Genomic DNA, 27,995 nt, shown 5'->3' on the forward strand with positions numbered 1-27,995 from the left:
CCCCTGAAGAAGAGGGAATTCTGCCAGCATACTAACTTTGCACTTAAGGTGCAACATTGACTCTTCTCCATTTCTCTAGCCTGCAAGCCCACCCTGCAGCTCTTGGAATTGCTAGCCTCCACAGTAATGTGCATGTGAGCCAATTCCTTAAAATAAACCTTTCTCATAGTTAGATGGATAGATAGGTAGATAGATCTCCTATTGATTCTGTTTCTCCGAAGAATCCTGACAATACATTAACATAAGCTTAGAAATTTCCCCAACAAGTGAGTTCATAACATCTAAACACTGACTTTTTCCCTATTCTACCCTTAGAGGGAGACCTCTTTTTTTTTTTTTTTTTTTTTTTTGCCTTTTTGCCTTTTTGCCATTTCTTGGGCCTCTCCCATGGCATATGGAGGTTCCCAGGCTAAGGGTCTAATTGGAGCTCTAGCCACCGGCCTACGCCACAGCCACAGCAACGTGGGATCCAAGCCTCGTCTGTGACCTACACCACAGCTCATGGCAATGCCGGATCCTTAACCCACTGAGCAAGGCCAGGGATTGAACCCGCAACCTCATGGTTCCTAGTTGGATTCGTTAACCACTGAGCCACGACGGGACTCTGAGGGAGACTTTTTAATACCTTTATCTCCTGAAGAAAAATAGGTGTTATCTATAGATAAGGAGAAAAAAATAAAGCTGAATATAACATTCATTTATCTTGTGATTAGATATTGCACTTTGTGATAGATATTAAATATGGGATTTCTTTGTATGAACTAACTTTAATACTCAAAGAAATGAAAAAAAAGAAAAATGAGGAGGTAGTAGAGGAGGGAGGGAAAGAGAAGGAGGGGCAGAGGAGAACAAGAATGAGCAAAAGAAGAAAGAGAAATGAAATTATTAAAATGAACAATGGGTCTTTTAAAAAAAATCTAAAACAAAAAACAGCATCCGTCCAGGATGAATCAATAGATTGGCTAAGCCCTTTTCTAGTAAAATGATATTTCGTTGTAAGAAAAGCAACCACAAAGGGTTTTTTTTTTCTTCTCTCTCTCTTAAAAAAAAATTTTATATGTGATTTGTAAATTGTCTCTTTCAAAGTCTCATTTAAACTTTCTATAGTGAATCATCCTCATCACATTTTCTTAGTAATGGTAATGAATCACTCTTAAAAATTTTTAAGTACTTAATGTTCCTTTGGCACTCAACACTTAATAAATGTGCTAAATGATATTATAAGTGGATGATCGTAAATAACATTATAAAATCATCATTTTCCATGGAATTGAATGAGTATTTAAATGAGATATGACTGGAGACTGTCTTATTTCTGACATTCCTAAAAATACATCAACCGTTGACAAGATCAGGAAGCAGACTAGTATAGTATAAAAAGTCCTAAACTTGCAGTCAAAAGACCTAGATCCTAGTACCAGGGTCACCGTAGGCAAAGCTATTTGATCTCTCAGAACCTCCGTTATGACTTTATCCACAATATCTGAACATTACTATGAGTATTATAGGGAGAGAGATTGTTTTCTGTGAAAATGCTTTGTACAGAGGGAGGTTTTTCATACAGTGCAGTTTAGGGAGCTGTGGAATTGATAATGTTGTACACAGTGAAAATGCATAGTGGAAAGGTTCATTTGCGTCAGAAAATCATGGACTTGGAGAATAGACTTGTGGTTGCCAAGGAAGACGGGGAGGGAGAGGGATGGATTGGGAGCTTGGGGTCAATAGATGCAGACTATTGCCTTTGAAATGTATTAGCAATGAGATCCTGCTGTGTAGCACTGGGAACTATGTATAGTCACTTAGGATGGGACATGATAATGTGAGGAAGAAGAATGTATACATGTATGTGTAACTGGGTCACCATGCTGTATAGTAGAAAAAGAAAATAATGTACTGGGGAAATTAAAAAAAAAAAAAAGAAAATGCATGGTGGAAGGAGGTGAGAGACTCAAGAGGATATTCAAGAGTCTTTCGCAGGAGCTCTGGGCTAAGAATGAGTGACTAAGTTGAAGAACTAAGTGATCCCACGTGGCTAAAAGAAGGGCTCTGATTGGACCAGCAGAGTTTCCCTGCCCCCCCCGCCCCGGGTCAGGGAGGGGTGGGAAGGATAGCCTTACAGTGTGGGTCAACAGAATGAGAAGTTACCACTGGACAAGGCCATGTGGCCTACGGGGTCTCTATGATGGCAGGTGGCAAAAGCGATCACTTCAAAGGGGACGTCTGGCCTATAGAACTAAAACTTCAGAAACCTTGCTTCTAGGGGAGTCCCAGATAATTCAGAAATGTTGTCTTATAAGGGATAGTCCCTGATAAAAAGAAACCCATATGTGGATAAAAATACATAGCTCTCTAAATTGTTGGAAGGCTAATATACTTAAAGGACCTAGCACAGGGCTGGTACATAGCAGGCACTCACTAAAGACAGCTGTCATTATGGTTACTGTTACCATTGTTACTAACATTAAATGAGAGAAGAAGGTGAAGGAAATTAAAGCCCCGGGGAAAGGAGGACTCTCTGTAGATTATGTCTGAGTTATTCTAGAAAGGATTAGAAAACACTTGCTCATAAACCTGACATAGCTCAGAGAATTCACACAAATTATCTGAACGGTAACTGGGGGTAGGGTGGGGAAGCCTTGAGATGTGAGGCTTCTAGAGCTGCCAGAGGCTTGGAACTGATGACTCCCCACATCCATCCATGTTCACCCGTGGGCACGTGTGCTCACAGAAACGAGGAGATGATCATTTAGGGCATTTAATCTGCACATACTTATTCACTAATTTGTTCTAAGTAGAACTAGCAGGAACAGAATGAATAAATCTCCCAGAAAGGCAATCACCATGCCCAGCACTTTATACTGACCCAGTATTCATAACAATCTTAGAGGTTTGTAACCTTACTCCCATTGGATATAGGAAAAGACACAGGAGCAGAGAACCTAAGTGACTCTACGCAGCTGGAACTGAATCTGGTATTGAAACCCAGGGCTGTCAGTCCTTGGAATCCCTGCCTTTTCTGCCCCATCATCTCAGTGCACTCGTGCCCTCCCTTCCTTGACAGCCTTATCTCCTAAGCGTTTCTCTGCTTAGAAGCAATGTTTATTCTACACAGTGCTTTGCAGTAAAACTGTCCTCTTGGGGACACTGACCTGAGTTTTTTGAAGTGGTTTCCTCGGGAGCGTTGTTTACCATCGCTGTGTAGCTTGTTGTTTCTCAGGGTGCTGGGGAATATGGGTGATGGCACGTAATCAAGCATTCTGCACTTTCTTTGGCCACAAACCACTTGTATCACTAAACAGAAGAAGGAACAAAAGGAAATCAAGTATATAACAATGATACACGTGCTAAATGCCAAAAATCAGAATTTCTTTGTTTATCTGACTGGTGGATACTCAGCTAAAACACATGCTCTCCCTTTGCTGTTTTCTTTGCAGACCATCACCCCTCCAGCACCCGCAAACATTGAGCATATATTCTCTGCTATAAACTGGACATTTTTTCTTCATTTGAAATAATGAATCTAAACTTAATATGCTATTAAAATACTTAGTGTGGTCCTGATAATTTTTCCAACTCCATGTGCTGTAAAAATGTAACTGGGCAGGAAAAAATAGATTCTGGTTAAATTGGCAAGATTTATATCCTTTTGAAAAATAAAGTTAAATTTGGATCTTCATATCATTGTTTTTCATTAATTCTTGTTTCAACATTACAGAATTAATTGGAAAGAATGTGTCCTTTAAGCATTGTGTCACTTTGAACATATCATCTTTAATCAGAAAATTTTCCAGTTAACTAAAATTAGGTCATACCAAGCTTTCCAAAATATTACATTTAAAATTTTGGTTGATTTTTGACGTCTCCCTAACAACCATGCGCAAAATGAAGAATAATCCTCATCATAAATTTCAGTAGTTTTTATTCAGAAAAAAACTCCCACCTTAACTGTGGTTCCCAGTGCTTTCTCTACCCGTTCATAAAAGAATTGCTTTTTGAGAGAAATGTTCCAGGCAATCACCCACTCCATTCTCTGATGGTTAGAAGTTTTAGCTTTTCACGGGTAAAAACATCACTTTTTCTTATTGTTACAAAACATGGATTTTGAACACGAAGGCTCAAAGCAGCATAGTGTTGCTGGTAAAAGGTGAGATACTAGAAACCATTCTGTCGCCTTTCATTTCAGTGGCTTCCTACCACTTTTGTTCACTGATGTTGTATGTGCTAGAGGTGTCCGCCTTCACAACTTTCCACTTGCGTGGAATTCCATCTGTTTAATCAAACCGAAACAAAGTGTAGTGTCAAGGTCCTTGTACCTTAAAAGATTTCCTTCCTGATAGACTATCTTGTTAACCCATTGCATCATTCAGAAGAATAAATACCCCAGCTCAGCACACAGGAAATGTAACAACAGAAAAAAAAAAGGAAATAGAGAATATTAAGATATATACATGTATGTATCACACACACATACACAAAATACATGTTCTACATGACAGAAAAGTCACAAATGTAGTAAACATTATATTTGCAAAATGTGTTTATAATTATACACCTTGCTAATTAAATTTGGATTTTTTCCCTCATTTTTCAAAAAAGTAATTATAATATAATCCTAAATTTGTGGTAGTTCTGTATAGCAGAAAAACGATGGGTCAGGATTCCAAAGTCACTCAGAGCAGACTGACATGTGTAAAGAAAATGTAGTTTCTTTGTTTCTTTATGGCACATTTCATCCTTCTTTTGAATTCCCATCCTCCTGATGAAGGGAACATTTAGATGACAAAAAACTGATGATTTAAACAGCATTATTTCGGTCTAAATTTCAACCTACTCAATTATGATATGATACCATGAATTAGAATTGGCTCAAATGGTTTCTTTTGGGTTAATCAGTCCTTCATGAAATGCTTAGACTTTCAGAATTCTCCTTCTCTCCTTTTTGGGTAGCCACTGGGTATGTGAGGGGCTTTGCTGTGCTCTTTGCAGCATCCTTGGACACGTGCTGGCTGGTGTCCCCTGAGCTCTGGTGGCTCTGCTCCTGCACCTGGACTTGTAGCTGGTGACGGCTCCTGAAGTCTGAGGCCAGTGTGACTGGACTGTGGTCTCTCAGCTTGGCCTGAGTCCAAGGCTCCTCTCTGGTGACTTGGCCCCTGAAGGTTGGTTGCAACCTGCCTCTAGAGCCACTTTGTTCTTGCCTGGTGACTTCTGCCCAGTTGGACAGCCAACACCATCTGCTTCCTTCCTCAGTCCTCCTCTTGCCAGCAGGAATTTCTGAACTCGCTGCATTGTCTGAGAGCCAAGAGGGCCAGCCCAGACTCCACCTAAGCGCGTGGCAGTCCACTGCACTGCAAACCAGTCTCTCCCACCTTTTACCAAGAGGAGTAGAGCTGCTCAGCTTATCCAGCAGTACTGTCTGTTGGGACCTCAGCAGAGGGGAGGAAGCCAGAGCTCAGTCCCTCCTCAGTTGCCTCTCTTCTCCCACCCTGACCCCTTCGTAGGTTCTTTCCACACTCCTCCACCAGCTTCCAAATCCTCCTTCCTTATACCAGACCTCAAGACCAAATCACCAGATCAGGTTCTTCCCATATAAATAGGACAAATAGGAATTAATTGCTCTTTTTTTTCAATGAAACCAGGTTTTTGGTCTACACACACACACACACACACACACACACACACACACACACACACAAATCCTATTTTGGTTTTCAGAAGCTAAACAGCGAATCTTTTTCTTTGTGCTCTGCCACAAAAATTTCCAATACACCCCCACACCCCCTACCCACCCCTTCTCTGCAGGTCCTAAACAGGAAAACTCAGTAATACACTTCCAAATCTGTTATCCTTGTTTCATGTGAAAAAGGGAATGGAATTTCAAGGGCCTCTTGGGTTAATAAATCAATAAAAGGATTACATTTTACTCTGAAAATTAGCAAGCCTTAAATTGAAGAGATCTTTATTTATGGTCATGAACTCATTCTAGCATTTATATGGCAGCAAAAGACCTGAAAAATTGACATCTGATGGAATTATTGTTTTTCACTTTATTTTATAGGATTATTACTTCTTTTATTTCTTGTTTGGGCATCCTAAAATAGCTTAATGACCCTTTCCATTTTAATAAAATATGAGTCATAGTTCTTTTAATCAAAAAGGTTTCAGAATACTTCAATATTCCACACTGTATTTGAGAGATGATCTCAGATATTTATCACTGAAATCAGATTTAGAATTCATTATTTTGAACCCAATATGAGGCTTTAGGTAAGTACCTAAGACTCTGCACATAATTCACTTATTAAAAACAAAACTGTCACAACAAAACTGGTATTTGATTGTCTATACAACACTGAACTCAGGAACTTTTTTACAGTTCCAAGAAGTCCCTGGAATTACACGCAATATTTTGTGTCTACATTTTTATGGAAGAAAAATCATAACTTTCATCAGCTCATCAAACTGGGGATTTTGATTCCCAAGCAGGTTTAGAATTTATTCTACTATTGCTACTATTGAGTGGCCAATCAGTTATTTGAGAGAAACTGAATATAATTGACAAATTGCACTTTGCGACCACACCATAAGTAGATTGAAAAGTTCTTATTTTGAATAAATTATTAATTGGTTAAATATAAATAACTGTGTACTTATATAAGTTTTCCTTCACAAAAGATGTAACATGAAATGAATGGGATCCTATCTTCCCTAGTCCTTTCTGGTCTACTGGACAGAGTGCAAACTCCTTAGCATGACACACATTTGCAAGGTGACCCTGCCTGGCCTTCTCAGATTTGTCTGTCACTTTGCCCTTACTCTATATTTCAGTTAACCTCAATTACTCACTTTCTGCTGAATTTCTTAGGAATTTTCAAGCTTCTCTGTTCAATACCTCCTGTGTAGTAAACTCCTACCTACCCTTCAGTGTCTCTTCCCTATCCCTTTCATAGTTGATCAGCATCATAGCACTCCGTATATCTCTCTGCTATCACAATTAACACACTGCACTGCAAGTGTTAATCCATGTCCTTACCCACTACAAACAGAGACTATCTAGAAAGCTGGGTTATTAGCATATTCTTCCCATATTCACAGGACCGAGCACAGAGGAGAGACTCAATAGACGGTGGTTGAATTAATAACGAAATAAGAGGATGCAGCAGAGTCAATGAAGGCCTCTGGCAGAGGACAGTGAGAGGCAGCTCAGCTTTTGGACGAAGAGACATGACTTCAGCATATTCTCATGAAACTACTTAGAATGATACCTGTTGTCCCAGCAAAGACCTTCACACATCCGCTGGGAACCAGGGCAAGTTATGGTAGCCCAGGTTTCAGGCCAGAGCAGAGCACCCTTCCACAAAGAGGTCAGAATTACATCAGGGCTCCTAGAGGCTTTTTCTCCCACCCTCTGCCTAAGGTGCCTGTACTACTGTCCCTCTTCTTTCTTTTCTTCATGCTCCCACTACTTTCCCTGTCATTACATCACATTATATCACAGCCCCCACCCCCAGCCCCACCCCATGCTGTGCACATCCCTTTTCAAAAATAGGCTAGTGAAGAGGACCAGGACCTAGGTGATTTTAGTCAAGCTGGGTAGTTCGGAGTATTCTTTGAGGATCCAATATTTGGACCTGCATGTAGAAATACACAGTTTGCAGAGCACTTTCACATAAGTACATATATCATCTCATTTGACCTTAACTTGGGCCAAGCTATCTCAGGCTAGCAGATTGGAAAAAAAAACAGCCACTGCAATCATCTAAGGTAAGATGCCTGGAGGAGCCCAGCTTGGAATAAGGCTTTTTACCTCTATCGCATTTTGGAGCTCATGTTGGAAAACAAAGCAAAGATAGATGATGTTGTCTTTAGTATAACCCAGTATTAAGAAAAATGTTTTTGTTGTTCTAAGAGTAATAAAGAGACAGTAAAAAATTAAAACATGGAAAGGCTATAAAATGAAATATAAATGTGTACTTCTCTATTCCAGCCCCAAGGTCCCCATTCCTACTTTCCCAAGGAAACCACCACGAAAAATTTCTTGGGTATCCCTTTAGAAATGTCCTTAGTGTGTATGTATCATACACATACATAGTATGTGTTACACAGAAGTATATATTTGTGTCACAACTAGAAAGATGTATTATATAAATATACATTTGTGCACATACACACATTTGTAAGACCATGAAAATATAAAACATAACATAAAATTATGCCTATATATGTATACATATACATTAAAAACATCTATATAAGATCCTACCTATGTGTATTATTTGCATATGTGTGTGTACACATACACAAATAATACATATATGTAGGAATAATAATAAGAATGTATACATACATATATAGAGTCAACCATGGACCTAGAACTGGATGTTAAAGGGCATGGCTAGTGGTGGAGTCTGGTGACATTATTATTATTTTTGATGGTATGCAGAATTTAATGAAATGAATCAGGTAGCAGTTTTTGTTGGTAGGGAAGATAGCTGTTTATGCAGTGCCAGATCTCCTCCTGGGCCCTGGCTGGTTTGGTCAGAGTCTTCTTCCCTAGAAAGCTTGGTCTATAAGATTCCTTTACCTAATGATTCTCAGAAGTTGTTTTGCTGTGACAACTGCTTGTAACCATTTAAGGTCCTGCTGGTTTCTTTGCAATAACACATCCAAGGGCTCAGTGGGGTTGCCTAGAGTGGTCCTTGAGTGTTCATTGACTCCACCTGGCCCCCTGCCAGTGACTGGAGGGTAAAGACCCTGTGTTAATCATCTTTGTTGCCCCAGCAAAAACACCACACTTTGAAAGCATTTGTCAAACAGATCTGAAGCTACAAATGGCACTAACCCTTATCTCACCTGCAAAGTCTCCACAGAAGCCCTGTGCAGATGTAGATGACCTTTCTTACTGAAGTTATCAAGCACATCCTCTCCTCTAGACACCATATGGAAGTAGATCATTTACCTTGAGTCCTTCAAGCTCCCTCTTATGTCCTCATACTGCTTTCAAACTGGCAGATGGAAGCAAGCCTTCAATGTGATTTCTTTGCCAGGTAGCTGGGGTTATTAGGGGCAGGGAAGCAACTGTTTTATGTTCTGAAATATTCATGCAGAGTTCCAGTAATCTTTGTTCCACAGGAGGAGAAATAACCTAGAGTCTCTTCGGAACCATGCAGTGAAAAATGAGAATAAAGCAATGGGAGAATGACACCAAGAAAATGGAAAGAAAGATAAAAGAACAAGAATTTCAACTCTATAAACTCATATACACACATTTTTAATGGTATAGCTGCTAGACTTGGAAGCAGTAAGATTTCACTGGAACATACCAAATGGAAACCTGGATTCAGTCCCAGCTGTGTTGTGGAGTTACAAGGTGTGAGGCAGAACTGCACCAAGCCTCAGCCTCCTCCCCAGTGGCATGGGTTAACTGGAAAAGAAGAGTTCAGGCAGAAACAATAATGGCACTGATGTTCTGGTGAAGTTCCAAGCAGAAGAATTATTACACTTATTTTGTGTATATAGAAAGAGAGCAGAAGTTACAGGGATATAGATTTTGACCAAATTTAAGGAAGAACTTTCTAGTATAAAGTTTTCCCAAAATGGAATGGACCACTCTGTAAGATGACAAATTCTTTGGTACTGGAAAGATTTGAACTGTCCTGGATAGAAGAATGTACTATGTGATTTTCAAGTTCCCTGGCATCTCTTAAGAACATGATTCTATGACTAATTGATCTCTAAGGCAGCACTGTCCAGTTGAACTTTCTGTAGTGATGAGAATGTGCCATACCCAGATTGTCCAAAGTGGTAGTTCCTACACGGAGAACAGACTTGTGGTTGCCAAGGGTAGGAGGTTGGGAGAGGGATGGACTGGGAGGCTGGGCTTAGCAGAAGTAAACTATTATAGGTGGAGGAGATAAACTACAAGGTCTTATAGGGAACTATATTCCTATTCCATATTTCTATATATGTCCTTCATATAAGCCATAATGGGAAAGAATATTTAAAAGTGTATATACATGTGTAACTGAATTACTTGCTTTACAGCAGAAATTAACACAACATTGTAAATAAATTATATTTCAATAATAATAAAAAAGGAATTTAGAGTTCTCTTGTGGCATAGCAGGTTAAAGATCTGGTGTGGTGGCACAGTGGCTTGGACTGCTGCTGTGGCTCCCCTTGGATCCTTGCCCAGGGGCCGTGCACATGCCATGCATGTGGCCAAAAGAAAGAAAGAAACAAACGAACAAACAAAAGGAACCTAAAACAGTAGTTCTCGCCACATGTGCACTTGAAATTGAGCTAGTATTGAGCACTTGAAATGTGTCTAGCATGACAGAGAGACTAAAAATTTAATTTAATTCTAGTTAATTTTATGTAGTTAAATTAGCCCAGATTAGACCAGCACTAAAATCCTATGATATTTTTCTAGCTCTCATCATTGACTATCACGTTATCATTACATCCTCTGTTCTGACCACTGTATATAAAATTGTTCTATTTAGGATATGGTCTTGCTGTAGAAGAAATTACCTCTTGTGAAAGAAGTAGAACTCATTTTAAAATATGAAAGGGGATAAAGAATAAGAGTAGAAAGTATATAAAGTACTGTCGAACTGGAAAGTGCACTCCGTCAGACAATCTATTGCACAGCCACAATAAAAACACTGGTGTTTCTAAGAAGCGTGAAGGTGTGAACACCCCCCTGTTGTGGGGGTGGGAGGCAAGCAGCTCTGAGCTCAATCTCCCATCAACGTGGTGCTGCGCTGAACCGAGGAGCCTTTCCACCTTACACACTCAATGGGCTGCCAGTCTTTTTCCTGTACATTTCAAGAGTGACAGAGATTTAGAACAATGTGATAAAGTAACCTCAGGCTTCATGTTACTTCACCAGAAAAAGGAAGTTGTTTGAATTAGAATTTATCATTTCAGATCAGGAAGAGTCTTCGGAGATTATATAACCTAGTCTCTGTGTTTTACAAAGAAAACCAAAGCCCAAAGCCCAGAAAAACCTTGTGACTTGCCAAGGTCATGTGGTTACTTAATAGTGTACTATTTCACTTGTGTAAAAAAATTCATAGGTAGTAAATAACAAAGAGTTACCCATCTGAAATTTAACCTTTTTCTTAAAAGCAAAAACTACAAATAGTGCTTCCCAAGAGCTTATAAGATCTGAAGGAGAGTCAAGAACATCATCAAGAGCTTTCCCATGGAATGTTTCTATCTTCTAGTCTTTCTTGAGAGGGTGACAGAGGCCTTTATTGGAGACCTGGTTGGAGGGCTGAACTGAATTTCCACTCAAACTTCGCCAAGGTCACATCTTCCCAAACCTGGACCAAAGAAAGGCCGAAATGTGTTCAGGGGATGCCCTGGGGCCAGACTCTCTCCAGACAAGGCTCTGCAGCAGTTCCCAAGAAGAAATCCTTTTCCCTCTTGGTTCATAGAACATCCTTGACTGTCTGTCCCCTGAAGAGTGGCAATTCTAAACAAACAAGTTCTGTTTTCAATTCGTCTTCCTGAAAACCAAACTTCACCCACATGAAACTAGCTAGCATGCTTCAAATGCTGCAGGCTTCTAGGTACTTTCTGAGTCTGTTCTGACTCATGTCTTACCTACATATTTAGCCTTGATTAAAAATAAAATAAAAATAAAGCAGAGAAATGAGGGCTTTTTTTCAATGTAAACTACTTGATTTTTCCCACATCCTCATCTTTTCTTCATTACCAGGTGAAACTCCTTCTTTTTCCATGAAATGAGAATATAATTCAGATAACTAACATATTTGAGAGACTATTTATGGAGCATTTAGACATTAGAAGTTCAGCAATTTGGTAAGTGGTACTGTCACATCAAGTGCTATGTCACAGCCAAGCTATGGTCTGATCAGATTGCAGATTAGACTAGCAGGTTTTTGTGATGTCACTTACCTGTACAAAAACCATAACTGGCTTCCTATTGGGATCCTTTAGGATTCAATACGACCACTGCATCTGGCAGCCCATCATTAATGTTTTCTTTCCCTCTCCTACCAGACTACACCTTCACACCTTCAAGTAAGTCAGAGAAAGACAAATATATGAGACGACTAATATGGGATGTCTAATAAAAATTATACAAAATAATTTATTCACAAAACAGAAAGAGTCTCAAAGACTTTAAAACCAAACTTATTGTTACCAAAGGGGAAATGCTGGGAGGAGGGATAAATTGGGAGGTGGAATTGACACATACACACTACTATATATGGAATGGATGAGTAACAGTGACCTACTGCATAGCACAGGGAAACCCATTCAATACTCTGTAGTGACCTATATGGGAAAAGAATCTGAAGAGAAATGGCTATATGTATAGGTACAACTGATACACTTTGCTGTACACCTGAAACTAACACATTATAAGTCAACTATACTCTAATAAAAAGTGAAACGAAACAAAACTACATCTTCAATGCACCCCAGTCCCACTCTGGCACATTCCCCCTTTTCAGCAGGTGCTCCTCCTCACCATGCTCTGTCCCCTAGTTTCTATTTGTGGTCCTCTTCATGTCTTCCTTGCATAGCATCCTTTATCTCATTCCTTCTATTCAGGACCACTACATCCTCCAAGAATGGGCTTAGAGTGATTTCTCTTTGAGAAATCTTCCCATCTAAGCGCATCCAAGACTTGAGTTCTACCACTGTCTACTTGAGAGTCACTGCATGTTTTGTTTTGTTTTGCTTCACATTATCTTTGTGTACAAAGCTGTAAACCTTTAGAACTGGAGAGATGGGAATGAGGACAGACTACACAGATACTAGCTGGCTTTACCCCCATTCTTCTCTAGATAAGGACTAGGGTTCAGATTGGCTGAGTGATATATCCAAGATCACAAAGGATTCAAAGCCATATCTTCAAGAGCACTGCTTATTTCAGCATAGCAGCTGCTTTTTAGTTTCAGATCTGTGTTATACTAAAAACTGAGAAAAATAGTGTTACATATTACACAAAGAAAAATTACAACTGCATAAAATGATGCTTATGTTTCCATCACTAAAAATTATGCAGGCATTATTGGATCATGTTTCCCAGTCTTCCCAGCTGTGAGATGCGACCATGGGATGGAGCCCCGACCAGCGGAATGGATATGGAAATAATCTGTGCAGTTCCAGGCCCGGCCCATGAAAACTTGCTCACCTCCACGCCCTCTCCTCTTTCTTTGCTGGTGGATATTGGAGGCCAGAGTTGAAGACGGCAGAGTCATAAGATGGAAGTAGCTTGGTCGTGACACATCTGGAGCACCCACTTTGAACCATGACATGAGCAAGTAACTGCGATGTTAACAGGAGACTGTGTTGAGCTGCTGAGATTTTGGCTAGCATTTACTCAAATTAATACACATTTGTTTCTTAATTCTTACAGCATCCCTATGAACTGTATATTATCCCCACTTTACAAATGGAAAATCATGGATGAAAGTGGTTACAGTTCTTGCATGAAACACAGCCAAGATTTGAACCCAGGTATATCTGATTCCACATGCCTTACTTTTTTTTTTTTTTTTTTTTTAATGAATACAGAAGTTCCTGCAATGAAGTTTTAACTTAAGAACTTTCATGGAAAGGAACCATTTTATGCACCAGCTCTGTTCATCACCAACAGATGGCAGTAGCGGCTGCCTATAGGGTGTCACTGAATATATGAACACATGGATTTAGGAATATCATAAAATGAAATATAATCCATATGTGCATTGAGAGGTTTCTAAAAGTTCTACAGCCTTTCCTCTAGTGAGGGACAATTTTACCTTCTTGAGAGTTATTATTGCAAGTTATTTAAACTCATGGGCCTTCCAATTCTATCTTCTGAAAATGAGAAAGTTGGTCTAGAATCCTTTGATAATCAATATATTCCCTCAGACTCTGCCATTTCATTGTGTACATGTGAGCAAATACAAGGAGCTGACCCTGTAAAGAAATGTTAAGCATAAGTTCACACTGGGCTGTCCCTCTGTCCCTAAAGGAGACAGGCTGGGCAGTCAATTATGTTCTGTGATTATGCTCACCAATGGGAAAACCACATTACAGCTAATGCCAAATTCAAATTGTATTTATTCAGGTAACTGTATAATTAAAATCATATTGAGAAAAAGGAATCACACACATAGACATTCAAACCAAACAAGCAACGTGAAGGACATGTTATAAAGACGGAGGCAGTAGAGAAGAATGGTTGACAAAACAAAATTTGGAGGATCATAACAGTCCTGGGTTATAACCCTTTCTGACCACTCACTCATAGTGTGGGCCTTAGGTGAGTTGCCCAGGCTTCTAGAGCCTCAGTTTCCCCATCTATAAAAAAGTAAGGGAGTTCCCGTCATGGCGCATTGGAAATGAATCAGACTAGGAACCATGAGGTTGCAGGTTCAATTCCCGGCCTTGCTCAGTGGGTTAAGGATCCAGTGTTGGCGTGAACTGTGGTGTAGTTCTCAGATGCAGCTCGGATCTGGTGTTGCTGTGGCTCTGGCGCAGGCCAGTGGCAACAGCTCCAATTTAGACCCCTAGCCTGGGAACTTCCATGTGCTACAGGTGTGACCCTATAAAGACAAAAGACAAAAAAAAAAAAAAAAGTAGGGAGGGTCCATAGACTTTGTGAGGATTAAATACAACATGAGCCAGAGGGCCTGGGGATGGGCTGACGACAGTGGGATGATGTACATGGGGTTACATTAAAATGCTTTCAGTTGACAATAAAATCATAAATAGAAATTATATGTTAATTATTTTCTCTCACTTAGCATATTAACCCAATATGTTTTCTGGTGTCTATGCAGCTTGAATTCCCTAGATCATCTTACCTTCCTCAGGACAGAAGTCACATCTTTTTATTCTCCAGCATGCAGGGTTCATGGGCACAGAAGGAGTGCAAGTCAGTCTGTGCTCCTCGAGTAAGGGACTTATCACACTCTCCTTGCTCTACCTCTAAGCGTTCAACTTCAGATTTTCACAGTGCAGCTTTTATGGCATCACAGCTGCCCACAGAGAAGAGGGAAAGAAGGTCTGCCTAGTGGGGTGCCTACTGTGTGCCATAACACTATAGAACTGCAGACTGCAGAACCGTCCTGAATACACTGGTAGCCACTCACCACATGTGGCTCTTTAAATTTAGATGAATTAAAAGGAAATACAATTAAAAACACACTTCCTGCCACTAACCACATTTCAAAAGCTCAATAGCCACATGTGCTGAGTGGCTACCCTACTAAACAGCACAGAGAGTTCTATTGGACAGTGCTGCTCTAGAACCCTATACACGGTCCCTGGAAGTGGAAGAGAGAGAACTTTGAGAGTCAGGGCCTTCTGGCCATTACATTAGTCAGGGCATAACTGAGACAGGGCGTGGGAATTCAATAGTGAGATGGCCGAAATAGAAAAAGCCACTGTCAACTGAAAAATATGTAGAAAAATATGTAGAACCTTAAAGTTGAAAGTTAAGTTTTATTTGAGGCAAAATGAGGACTACTGCCCAGGAGGCAGTATTTTGAATAGCACTGAAATATCACTCCAAAGAGGTAAGGGGGATTGTCAGGAAATATATGATTTTGGTGAAGGGGAGGTCATGCAATCAAGCACACATTTTAAAGAAGTTTGCTGCTAGTCTCATGAAGGTTACTGCTGGTCACAAGGAACAGATGACACCATGAAGGATTTTAGTCCTTTTCTAGATACAAGGAGATGCAAGAATTGGGCTCATAAAAATCTTCTCCTGAACATATCTAACTCTCTGAAGACCTGTTCTGCCAGTTTTCCCAGAGCACAGAGTGCCTCACTCCTGATCTCCATCCTGAGCTCCTTTCAGGGGGTGTGGAGGGTCAGCAGCTGCAGTGGCTCATGATTCAACTCATGTAGAAGCAGATGGCAAGTGCCAGTCTCTAGTTCACACCATAAAGGAGGAATAGTCAGTATTCAGGGCCCACTTGGGTTTGGGGAGAAAGAAAAGGGAGGTTTGGCTGCCAGTCTTTAAGATGACCCCCTCCCCACAGTGATCGTTTCTTACCTCCTGGTATTCCTGCCCTGGTGAGTCCCTCTCACATTGGAACTGACCTGTGTGACCGGTGGGACATGGTGGAAGCAATGGTGAGTGACTTCCAAGGCTGGGTCATAAAAGGCCATGCCACTTCCTTTCTCTCGGTTGGCCACTCTGTGGGAAGCCAGCCACTGGGTCATGAGACCCAGAGGTCCTATAGGGAGGTCCCCGTGGGGATGAACCTATGAGATATAATAAGAGCTTATTGTGGTTTTCAGCCACTCAGTTTTGGGGTGATTTACTGTATAGTAACATATACCTAATAGAGGAGGCATCAGATTACTTTGTGATTTTTAAGCTTGGGTGATGGTGGAGCTAATTATCCATTTTCCTTCCTTTCAAAATGTAACCCACATAAGCAAGCCACTTTGTGATACAATCCCACATGGAATTCCATTCAAAGAAACAACGGTCTGGCAACCGGAAAGGAGATAAACACAATTTAATCTTTTATGATAGTACCTCCCAAATATGCCATGGAGAGATTACTTTCAAAGTACATACTTAGGTAAATTTCTTTAAGAATCTCACTTCCCTATCTTATCCTCAATATTGCTTTCATACAAATTAGTTCCAAAATTTATCCTTAATTTCTTCTCAAAAATTGATGCCATAAGCTTAAGCCAAGTAGGCTTTTGCCACTCTCTTCTTCCGTCAGTGTTTTATTTTATGATGCGGCTCTATATTAATCTCTCTCTGTTCAGCTTCCCATCTTCTCATTATTTGCATTCTTTACAACAAAAGGACACCCAAGAGTCATCCTGAAAGGAAAGAATCCCCTCTTGGAGGGGAAGAGTACGGAAGAGAGAGTGAGAGTGTCTATGCTGCAATCACAAATAAGCAAACAAATTCACAAATTCCTTGCCATTTTAAAAATATGTATGTTCAGCAAAGAAACCAGTCTCAGGAGGCAGTCTTGGTTCAGGCGAGTCCACTTACTCTCTGTGTGACTCTGGGAATGTTGGGCAGCATTTCTCTGTCTCAGTTTCCTCATCTGCCAAATCATAATATCTACTTGCCAGCTTGTGAAAGGATTAAGTGACCTAAAGCACACAAGGCGCCTCACGTAGTGCCAACCACGTTGGAAGTGTTCAAAAGCTATAAAAGCTACTACATCTAAATTATAGGAAAATTCTCGCCCAAAGGGTAACCGACTTCAGATGCTAGTATTTGAGTATCTCTCCTAAACATGCTTTGTTGGCCTATTGATATTTTGAGACAGCTTCTATCATTGCTAGGACAACAGGGTGGCTCTGGTGTTGGTGTGACATTGAATAACATCCACTATCTCTGGACATAAAAGCCACAAGCACTTTAATTCTGATTTATATCATGCTGTATGTGATGGGCCACTTCTACAACCACATTTTTTAAAATAAATCTTCCTGCATACTCGCTTCTGATTCTGAACAGTTAATACCTGAATAATTTGGGTGTTAGGGGCACCAACCCTCTGCCCAGTGGAAAATCTATGTATAATTGAATAGTCAGCCCTCCGTAACCTGGATACCACATTCAAGGGTTCAACCAATCACCGATTGTGTAGTACTGTAGTACCTATTTATTGAAAAAATCCACCTATAAGTGATCCACACAGTTCAAACCAGTGTTGTTGTTTACGGGTCAACTGTACATATAATAAAGTCCATTATACTACAACTGCTGAATCTCATTATCCACTATGAGCATTCAATTAACCCCGCAACTATTTTTTGAGCCCCTATGATATGCAACAATTCTAGGTACTTTGGTTGCATCAATGTACAAAAACGTCAAAGATACCTGCCACATGGCGCTTACATTCTAGGGGGAAGATACAGAAAGTAAACGATAATTGTAGCATTTACGTAAGTCATGTAGGATATTAAAAAGTGATAATGACAATGAGAAAAGAAAAAGCAGAGTAGGATGGATCAGAAATGAGGCAGTAGGTGACAGTTTGCTATTTAATAAGGCAGTCAGCAGGGCTCATAGAGAAGGTAAGATCTGCACAAAATCTTGAAGAAGCGAGAAAGCTGGCCAAATGTTTCAAGCAAAGGGAACAGTTAGTGCAAAGGCCCTGGTGAGGAAGTATGCATGCATATTCAAGGAATAGTAAGGAAGCCAGTGTATTTGAAGGAGAGTGAGAGTCAGAGATTTAAAGGAGGGCAGAGGATGTGGGGTCTTTTTGGCCACTGCAAAACCCTTTAGCTCTCACCCTGAGGGAAAACCAAACCACCAGGGAATTTGTACAGAGGAGTGACATATGCTCATTAGTACTGTGTATGTGTACTCACTAGTACTCAGAAGGTACATGGGGGAGTTCCTGTTGTGGCTCAGCAGAAATGAATCTGACTAGCATCCATGAGGACGCAGGTTCGATCCCTGGCCTCACTCAGTGGGTTAAGGATCTGGCATTTCCATGAGCTGTGGTGTAGGTCACAAATGCTGCTTGGATCTGGCATTGTTGTGGCATAGGCCAGTGGCTACAGCTCCATTCAGCCCTTAGCCTGGGAACTTCCACATGCCGCAGGTGTGGCCCTAAAAAGACAAAAAAAAAAAAAAAAAAAAAAAAAAGAACATGTATGGGCCAGAAAGAAGAAGAGTAGATGATAATAGGAGATAGCACTTACTGGGCTAGGTATTTTATTAGGGAAGCCTTGCCCCTTGGTCTACCCCTCTCTTTTGGGTGGTCCCAACCCCAAATAAAGATAAATTGTAGTTTATCTTTTGGGCTTGGGTTCCTGTCAGACTAGGTTGGATTCCATTTGTGGTAGCTGTAGAGCAGGTGCCCAGCACAAGTGCCTCCATAAACCAGACCAAGAATGGTAAAATGCATGAAGAGGCAGGAAGCTGGGATGGCTGAGGAGTAGTGGGGGCTGTGGCAAATGGGAGATACCCTGTTGAAGGGTTGCAGGAGTTAATCAACTCCAGCCAGTGATTGCCAGTGTTATATAAAAGAAGTTATGGTGTCTCCCAGCTTTAAATGTTGACTCAGTATTTTTGTTAATGATAATGTGGCTTCGACGGTAATTTAAGGGAGTTCACATCGTGGCTTAGTGGTAACGAACCCGACTAGTGTCCACGAGGACTTGGGTTTGATTCCTGGCCTCGCTCAGTGACTTAAGGATCCGGTATTGCTGTAAGCTGCGGTGTGGGCTGCAGATAAGGCTCAGGTCTGGCATTGCTGTGGCTGTGGTGTAGGCCGGCAGCGACAGCTCTGATTCAACCCCTAGCCTGGGAACTTCCATATGTCGCAGGTATGGCCCAGAAAAAGCAAAAACAAAACAAAACAAAACAACAAAAAAACCCCAGTAGTTTTAAGATCACATGTGCACTAAACCGAACACTGATCAGAGGCACCAAAGGACAGCTAACGTGCAGCCTTCCCTGGAGATCTCAGGTCGAAATCTCTGGATTTATGTGTGTCCTCACAGAGTTCTCCAAAAGTTGATCCAAATATTAGAGGAGTGGGGAGTGTCACAGGTCAACCCGTGGCTGGTGTGGCTGCTTGGACTTCAAGAGGCCTGCAGACCTACAGGTTACTGCTGTTGAGAATCAGGCAAAAGCTTACCACCAAGGCATCTGAACAGAAATGGACGTGGAAGGAGCACAAGCAAGCAACTGCGTGGGTGACTGTGAGAACGTGAGTCAGTGGATGACACGCGGGGGTGTGAGGCAGGCATGCATGTGAGTCTATAAGCAGAAAGAGAAGAGGGAGGAGGGTGCCAGCCAATGGTAGCAGGAAGGCAGAGAGGGAGAGAGAAGGGAGCAGCCACATGCACTTTCACCCAGTGCATTCGCAGTCGTGCTCTATCTGCCAATGTGTATCTTCCCCAGTGAGTGCAGGGGTGAGCAGGTGTTAACACTCCTTAGGCCAGAGATGGGCAGTTACACGGCCAAGGCAGGTTCATTCAGGAATTTCTTCTGGCTACGGCTTTCGTCTGACTTTTCTGTCCTAACAAGTTATAAGTTGTTTCCTATTATCTTTGTGCTAACAGCTTAGAAATGTCATGTCTTAAATAGTGTGTGATACCACTTATATATGCAATCTAAAATATACAACAGACTAGTGAATATAACAAAAAAGAAGTAGACTCACTGATATAGAGAGCAAGCTAGTGTTACAAGGGTGTGGGTGAGGGGGGCAATATGATGGTGGTTGAGTGGGAGGTACAAGCTACTGGGTGTAAGGTAGGCTCAAGGATGTGTGTACAACACAGGGAATATAGCTAATATTTTGTAATAACTGTAAATGAAGTGTAACCTTTAAAAATTGTATAAAGGAAAAAAAATTTAAAAAATGCCATGTCTTAATTTGGGGCATCTCAGAATCCCAACTGAATTGATAAAGAATGGCTAAGTAAAGATGACGGCTATAATTAAAGTGCATGATTCCATGATTTTCCTGCCTTCCCTATCAAAGGACTAAGGTCTACAATGAAGGAACCAGGACCACTGAATTATCTTTGGCAAGCATTTTAATACATAAACGAGTATATCCACAAAATCGAGTGCACTGGCAGCTGGCCTTACTGCAGCAGGGAAGGACCGAGAGCCTGGCAGAGCACAGTGGGGGCCACGGCCTCTCAGAGAGGGCTTCTGCCTCCAGGGCTCTCCGACTTCATGACCCCATTCTTAACCTGCCTTGTTCTTTCAGGAGGTCAGAAGAGGTTGAATGCATATTATGAAACTTCTTTTTTCCACTTTGTGAGAAAAAATTATACAATTTGAGGTGATGCTCATATGATGGATGTGCAGTTTTCACCGCATGAAACGCAGGTGTTAAGTGAGCCTGCTGTGTGCAACACTCCTACGCAGAAACCAGCAGTGAGAGAGCCCCGGAATCGGTTACCCGGGTACCGTTTGCATTTTTAGAGGGCAGGAAAGGAGATGCAGAGGATCCTGGATGCACAGGGTGATGGGCTAGCCTCAAGGATTCCACTTAATGGAGGCTTCAGAGCCCTGCTGATGTTTTGGAAAAGACACCCTCATTTTACTTAGTATGATCTTGTTCTTCCAAGGTTTTAACAAAATCCTTTTGCCCAATTCCTATCACCATCTCCAGTGAAAAAGTTAAAAAAAAAAAAATCAATTCAGGTTAAGTTTTCTCATCAGAAAAACAAAGGACTTAGACTTAATCTTCTTGAGTCAGGATATAACGAAAATTATGGACAATTCTCCATAACAAGGCTTACGCCTCAAAAGACCCAAATCTTTTCAAATTTTCAAGCACCCTAGGGCAGTGCTTCTCAACTTGCCAGTCCATTAGAACCACTTGGGGAACTTAAAATCTCAAAAACAAAAAACCAAACAGATGCCTGAGCCCCACCCCAGAAGGATTAAATCAGTCTGGCTCTCAGAAGGGCCCGAATATGGTATAAGGCTAAAAACCTCTTCAGGTGATTCTGATGTACAGGAAGAGGTGAGGATTAGAGCCCTGGGGACACAAAGTGAACACAAGAAGAGATCAAGTTTAGGAGAAAAGAAAACCACGCAGCAATAAAAAGCCTCTAAAATACCTAACTAGTAGGATGGGCTAGAGAAGGTACAAGAGATGAAGCGGAAAAGGAGTCAAGATGGCAAGTGACTTGCTCCTCATTTTGAACTCCACATTATTCCGGCTTCCTTCACCTTCAAAACAAAACACTGTTTTGAATTGCTGGTCATAAGGCACATACCACTAGCCAGTGTCCTTGTTTTAGTCTTTGACACTCCCCCACCACCAAGGTCCCTTCCCTCCTTCCTTAAAAGTTAACTCTTAGTTAACTGTCACTCACTTCCTCCAATATTGCTCCGGACAATTCCTGGTGATTTACGTTATTGCATCAGTTCCTCAACCTCATTTGTTTCAAAGATCTTGCCTACACCATTCCTCTGCCACTCACTTCTATGGTCACACCCTACTAGTGGAACCATACAGGACCCTGTGGGGCCTCCTGGGTACAAAAGACTTTCCGTGTCCCATGTCCCCCATTTCTTGTCTGTAGGGAAAAAGGCTTCAGTCTCCTACTCTCCCTGAGTTTCAAAGGGCAGATTCAAATGGTTACTAATTAGGGAAGGGAGGGAATGCAGATACAAAGAAGGAGCTGTCAGGAAACACCAGAGCAGCAATAAATCATGTTCCTCCTCAAAGGGGTCAACATAACAATACATTTCTGAGTTCTTCTCTGGGAACTAAGTCCATCCCCCGCCCCAGGAGGAGGCTGGTAACTTTGGCTGAGCACATGGATGTGGACCCCAGACTGGTTGGAACTAGAAGACTGATGATTGAGATTCCTGGAACACAACTCTGTGCCCTTACCACCAACCAATCAGAGAAAGGTCACACATCCTGTAGCCCCCCCAATGGAATACTACTCAGCCATAAAAAAGAACAAAATAATGCCACTTGCGGCAACATGGATGGAACTAGAAACTCTCATACTAAGTGAAGTAAGTCGGAAAGAGAAAGACAAATACCATATTATATCACTCATATCTGACATCTAACATATGGCACAAATGAACCTATCCACAGAAAATAAACTCATGGACGTGGAGAAAAGACTTATGGTTGTCAAGGGGCAGGGGGAGGAAGTGGAGTGGACTGGGCATTTGTGGTTAGTAGATGCAAACTATTGCCTTTGGAGTGGATAAGCAATGAGATCCTGCTGTATAGCACAGGGAACTATATCTAATCATTTATGATGGAACACGATGGAGGATAATGTGAAAAAAGAATGTACATAGACATGTAAAAGTGGGTCCTATTGTTGTACAGCAGAAATGGACAGAACACTGTAAATCAACTATATATATATATATATATATATATATAGACACTCTTCCCTGAAAACCATGGAGTTCAGCCTTCTTGAGCATAAGCTGCCTGTCTCCTTGCTCTGCCATGCAATGCACTTTCTCTGCTCCAAACTCTGACATTTCCATTCTTTCAGCAGCTGTGTTTGTGGTGCACATGAATTTAGGTCGTCAAGACTAAAACCTTGTCATCATCAAGCATTTCAACCCCTTTACAATTTCAATTCCAAGCATCCCACCCTCGGATGACCACCTCCTATCTTTCCAGCTTATTCTCTCTAGTGACCCAACTCCAACAATCCTTCATTTCACCATTTACAATTTACTGCTCCTACTAACTTTGGATTGTCCCTTACTCCATTCTATGTCATCACTTCCATCCTTATTCATTACAATTATTACTCTCTTCCTCACTTCAGTGTCTTCAGCTGTCAAAAGTACAACCATGGTGAAATCCACCTCTTCACCTACTCTGTGCTCATATGCACACAGCTGAGCTGGGCTGGAGAAAAGTATGCCTCTGTGATAACTGGTCTCACTAAAAATGCATGATTATGAACCTTAAGTTGCCTGATAATCTCACTAAATTCCCTAGTCCATTCACTACTTCTACTCCCATATGATCCCATATGATTTTCTTTCTTTCCTTTTCTTTCTTCCTTTCCCCCTTTTCTTTCCCTCTTTTCTTTCTTTCTTTCCTTTCTTTTTCTTTCTTTCCTTCCTTCCTTCTTTCTTTTCTCTCTCTCTCTCTTTTCTTTTCTCCTTTCTTTCTCCTTCGTTCCTTCTACCCTCCCTCCCTTCCTTCCTTTCTTTGCTGCCCCATGGCATATGGAGTTCCCAGGCCAGGGATCATATCTGAGCTGCAGTTGCAATCTACTCCACAGCTATGGCCATTGCAAGATACTTTAACCCAACACAAGATCCTTTAACCAAATATGGGCTTCCCCAGTGACCTGAGCCACTGCAGTCGAATTCTTCATCCACTGCACCACAGCAGGACCTCCCCCAGGTGATTGTTTCACATCTTGTCTTTTCTTCTAATACCTCCTCCCCCATCTGCATTCTCAGGTAATGACCTTGCTTACATTTTCCCTAAGAAATGGACGCAATCAGAAGAGAGCTTCTCCCTGATCTCAGCGCTGTATTGATCCACTTGGTGAATCTGTGTCCATATAATCAGCCTGCCCTACTGTGGTCCTGGAAGAACAGTCTGTGCTCCCATCTACGGACAAGTCCTCTCATGGACACCAGGTCCCAGCTTCACTTGACCACTCAAGGACACCACTGCAGCCATTCTCCCTCTTCTCTATTATCTTTGATGTTATTTCTAATGAATCATTTATGTTAGCATAAAAACAAGCTATTATTTTTCCCACCTTAAAAGCAGTTTTGACTGTTTACCCCCCTCCACCTACTACTTCATTTCTCTGCCCCCCCTTACAGCAAAACTTTTTGAAATAACAATCTCTTCCTACTTACTCTATTTTCTTTACTCCTGTTCTCTCTCCGACCCACTTTTCCCCGAGTCTTTGTTCCCACTAATTAACTGAAAGACAGCCTTTTTTTTTTTTTTTTTTTTTTTTTCACGTTGACCAGCTATTCCTGCATTGCTCTGTCCAGGTCAATGTGCATCTACATCTTACTTATCATCATTTCACTGGGCCCTCACTCCCTCTTTCTTCACCTGGCTTCCACTCTCTTGGGTTTCCTCCTTGGCGGTGTCCACTCCATCTCATTTTCCTTTGCTGATTTCTCCTCACCACCCCAAACTTTGAACCTTTGAAGCATTTCAACTTTGTGACTTAATTCTCATACCTCCCTTTTCTTCATCTATACTAACTCCCTTGGTGAGTTCAACCAGATTTTTAGTTTTAAATAACATATGCAGAGTTCCAGTCGTGGCTCAGTGGTTAACGAATCCGACTAGAAACCATGAAGTTGCAGGTTCAATCCCTGGCCTTGCTCAGTGGGTTAAGGATCCGGTGTTGCTGTGAGCTGTGGTGTAGGTTGCGGATGTGGCTCAGATCCCACGTTGCTGTGGCTCTGATATAGGCCGGCAGCTATAGCTCCGATTGGACCTCTAAGCCTGGGAACCTCCATATGCCGCAGGAGCGGCCCTAGAAAAGGCAAAAATACAAAATAAATAAATAAATAAATAAATAACATATGCATGCTGGTCACACCAAATTCAGATTTCCAGCCCTGAACTCCCTCCCAAAACTCCAGACTTAACTCCACTGGCTATTACCTCTGCCTGACATGTTCTTCCAGCAGGTATTCAAAGGGTTTACTTCCTCCCTTCTTCATTCATGGGGTCTTCTTTGGACACATGATGAAAAGTAACTCCTACTCCCAACCCCCACATTCCCCATATTTCTCTGCTTTTTCTCTCCTAAGCAATTCTCAGTATCTGACATATCTTATATTTTATGTTATTACCCATTCATTACCTGTCTCTACCATAAGAATATAACCTCTATAAAGGCTGGGGTTCTTGGTCTGGCTGGCACAAACTGTGTATTCAATACATCTGTCTTCCTTCCTTCCTTCCCTCCTTCTTCCTTTCTTCCTTCCTTTCTTCCTTCCTTCCTTCCTTTCTTCCTTCCTTCCTTCCTTCCTTCCCTTCCTCCCTCCCTCCCTCCCTCCCTCCTTTCTTTCTTTCTTTCTTTCTTTCTTTCTTTCTTTCTTTCTTTCTTTCTTTCTATCTTTCTTTCCACTCCCACCTGCGGCATATGGAAGTTCCCAGGCTAGGAGTTGAATTGGAGCTGCAGCTGCCAGCCTCCGCTATAGCCACAACAATACGGGATCCTTAACCCACTGAGCCTGGCCAAGGATTGAACATGCATCCTTATAGACACTATGTTGGGTCCTTAACCTGCTGAGCCACCATGTGAACTCAGTACATATTTCTTGACTGAATGAATGATCTAAAATTCTATACTCCGAAAATCAGCAGCGGGAGATTATCCCTACTTGCATGCTAGATCACTAACAGAGAAATTTAAGGGTATTTTATAGAGCTCCCCCCTCCACTCCATTTACCTCTGCATGGTGGCAGCTGAATTTATCCCATTGAGACCCAGTGACTAAACCTGGATGGGAGGCTTGTTCTGGTCAGCTGCCTCCCTTGGGAGGGATGCTCCACCTCTGTTTGGGGGATGTTCCTTCACCAGGTAGACCGGAGTTGATCCTATACTACTTGTCTCACTTGATGTTCCACAGGAAGAGTCTCCACGGTCACGTGCACACTGCTGGAAAGTCACAGATTTGTCAGCGTATGCAATGGTCAGCAAAGTCCTGCCATCAAGGAGACTGGCTTAATACTTTGCCCATGCATTTTTATCACAGAAAACTTTTGTTCATAACTCCTTACTATTTACTTGAAATACATTCGTAGAAACTCCAATTAGGGTAGCATGAAGTACTGGAGGCAAGTATGTAAAGCAGAACCCTGAGGGGTAACTCTCCTCTTCACACATTTGGCCAACCCACTGCAGTTATTTTTGTGAGAAAATACAAAGGTTTGAGTAGTTAAGATAGAAAAAAGGAACAAGGGGGAAAAAAGGAACAAGGAGGACAAAAGCCCAGGGAGTTGTAGTTCAAACTGAATATAGTGAGGACTGGAATACTGGTGAAGAGAGAAATACCTATCAGGCGGCACTGTTAGAAGAATGACATAAAAGCTGGAGTTTGGGGGGGGGTTGTTGTTATTAAAATTACAATAGATTTTGGTCACCACTTGGGGTTACTGTGGTGGGTGCAGTGAGCCAGGTAAGGGTAAATCACGTTTCGTGCTGATTGCTCATTTACAGGCAACCTCTTATTCCAGTGAGTATCAAGGATAAACTTGGAAGGAGACAGGAGCCTTAATCCTACCCATGCATCCTGAAGAGCCTGTGGAAAGAGGGACGGAGTCAACAACCATCCACTGTAGTGAGGAAGGATGAGTTTATCAACTGAGTACACTTATGTACGAAACTGTCAGGGTTTTTTCCCACACTTGTGCTGGAAGCCTCCTCTGGTTCCTCCGTACAACACCTCCTGAGTCATTTCCTAGCCACCTGTCGTTATAACGTGTGTGCTGGTCGGGTTGGGGGGGTTGCGAGGGGAGATAAAGTATAGGGCCTGGGAACCGTCCCAATTTACTATACCTGGGACAGCACTGTCACCACATTTAAAAGCAGGTGCGGCAAAGAGCTGCAACGTCTAAAGAAAAACAGGGAACAAAATGACAGTATTGTTGGAAACTAGGTCTTATAGGAAAATATTAAACCGGTTTGGTTAATAAGTGAAAGAAAAGAAGATGCCATGGAGTCTTCATATATGTGGAAATTTATTTCAGGGTGTAAGCCATTGTGTTGCTGTGGCAGAATTTGAGGACATAAGCTAAATTAGAAAAGTATGTATACATGTATGTGTAACTTGGTCCCCATGCTGTACAGTGGAAAATAAATAAATAAATAAGAAGGTATATTTGCCAATTTTGAGATTTTTTCCAGATCCTAAAGTTAAGGTCCAAATGAATATTTCCATAGACAACTTATATCTTGGAGGACTTGCATGTCATAATAACTGTGGTTCTGTGAACTAGTTGGAACAGCTCTTTGATGCAGCTAGGACAACCAACTGTTATGAAAAGGGAGCTCTGTCTTTTACACCATCCTAGGTGGCATCCCCTAGCATGTGACTTAACTACAGAATTCAATGCTTTAATCTTAATAGGGATAAATTCACCCTACCTTTTAATTTTTAATCTACCTTAGAAGGACTTTGCCAACTGATTTCTAAAAGAACAAAGTAGAAGTTCATGAAGAGAACTTATCAATATTTCATCCAATCATTAACATTCCTTAAATGCCAGTCTGCTTTCTTTCTGTTTTTTGACTATATTGTTCATGTTCAGAGCAGACAGGGCTCTTGGAGGCCTCCATAAGACATGGCTTGGGACATAGGGAAGTTTTTCAGCTGCTCTGGCTGGTGGCAATTACATTTGTGGTGACCACTTCCCTGAACATCCTGACTGAGCCACTCAGGGGAATAAAAAGCCAAACAGAACATTTCAGACATGATCTCATCATTTAATTGAAAACTAGCAACTTATTACTGGACTTTGTATTGCTTTTCAAGATATTTCCTGTGACTAAAACAAGAA

At 41.4% G+C, this 27,995-nt stretch overlaps 2 long non-coding RNA genes across 2 annotated transcripts; both read right to left on the reverse strand.

Moving 5' to 3' along the window:
* Positions 1,900-14,365, reverse strand: LOC110262159. The gene is made up of 4 exons (XR_002346808.1): positions 13,175-14,365; positions 11,926-12,037; positions 9,321-9,421; positions 1,900-3,291 (listed from the first exon to the last, which is right to left on the reverse strand). It is a non-coding gene; the product is annotated as an uncharacterized LOC110262159 (long non-coding RNA).
* Positions 15,804-27,974, reverse strand: LOC110262160. Its single transcript, XR_002346809.1, has 3 exons — positions 26,995-27,974; positions 25,886-26,094; positions 15,804-16,245 (listed from the first exon to the last, which is right to left on the reverse strand). It is a non-coding gene; the product is annotated as an uncharacterized LOC110262160 (long non-coding RNA).

This window comes from Sus scrofa, chromosome 8, assembly GCF_000003025.6.
Source record: "Sus scrofa isolate TJ Tabasco breed Duroc chromosome 8, Sscrofa11.1, whole genome shotgun sequence".
NCBI classification, from domain to species: Eukaryota; Metazoa; Chordata; class Mammalia; order Artiodactyla; family Suidae; genus Sus; species Sus scrofa.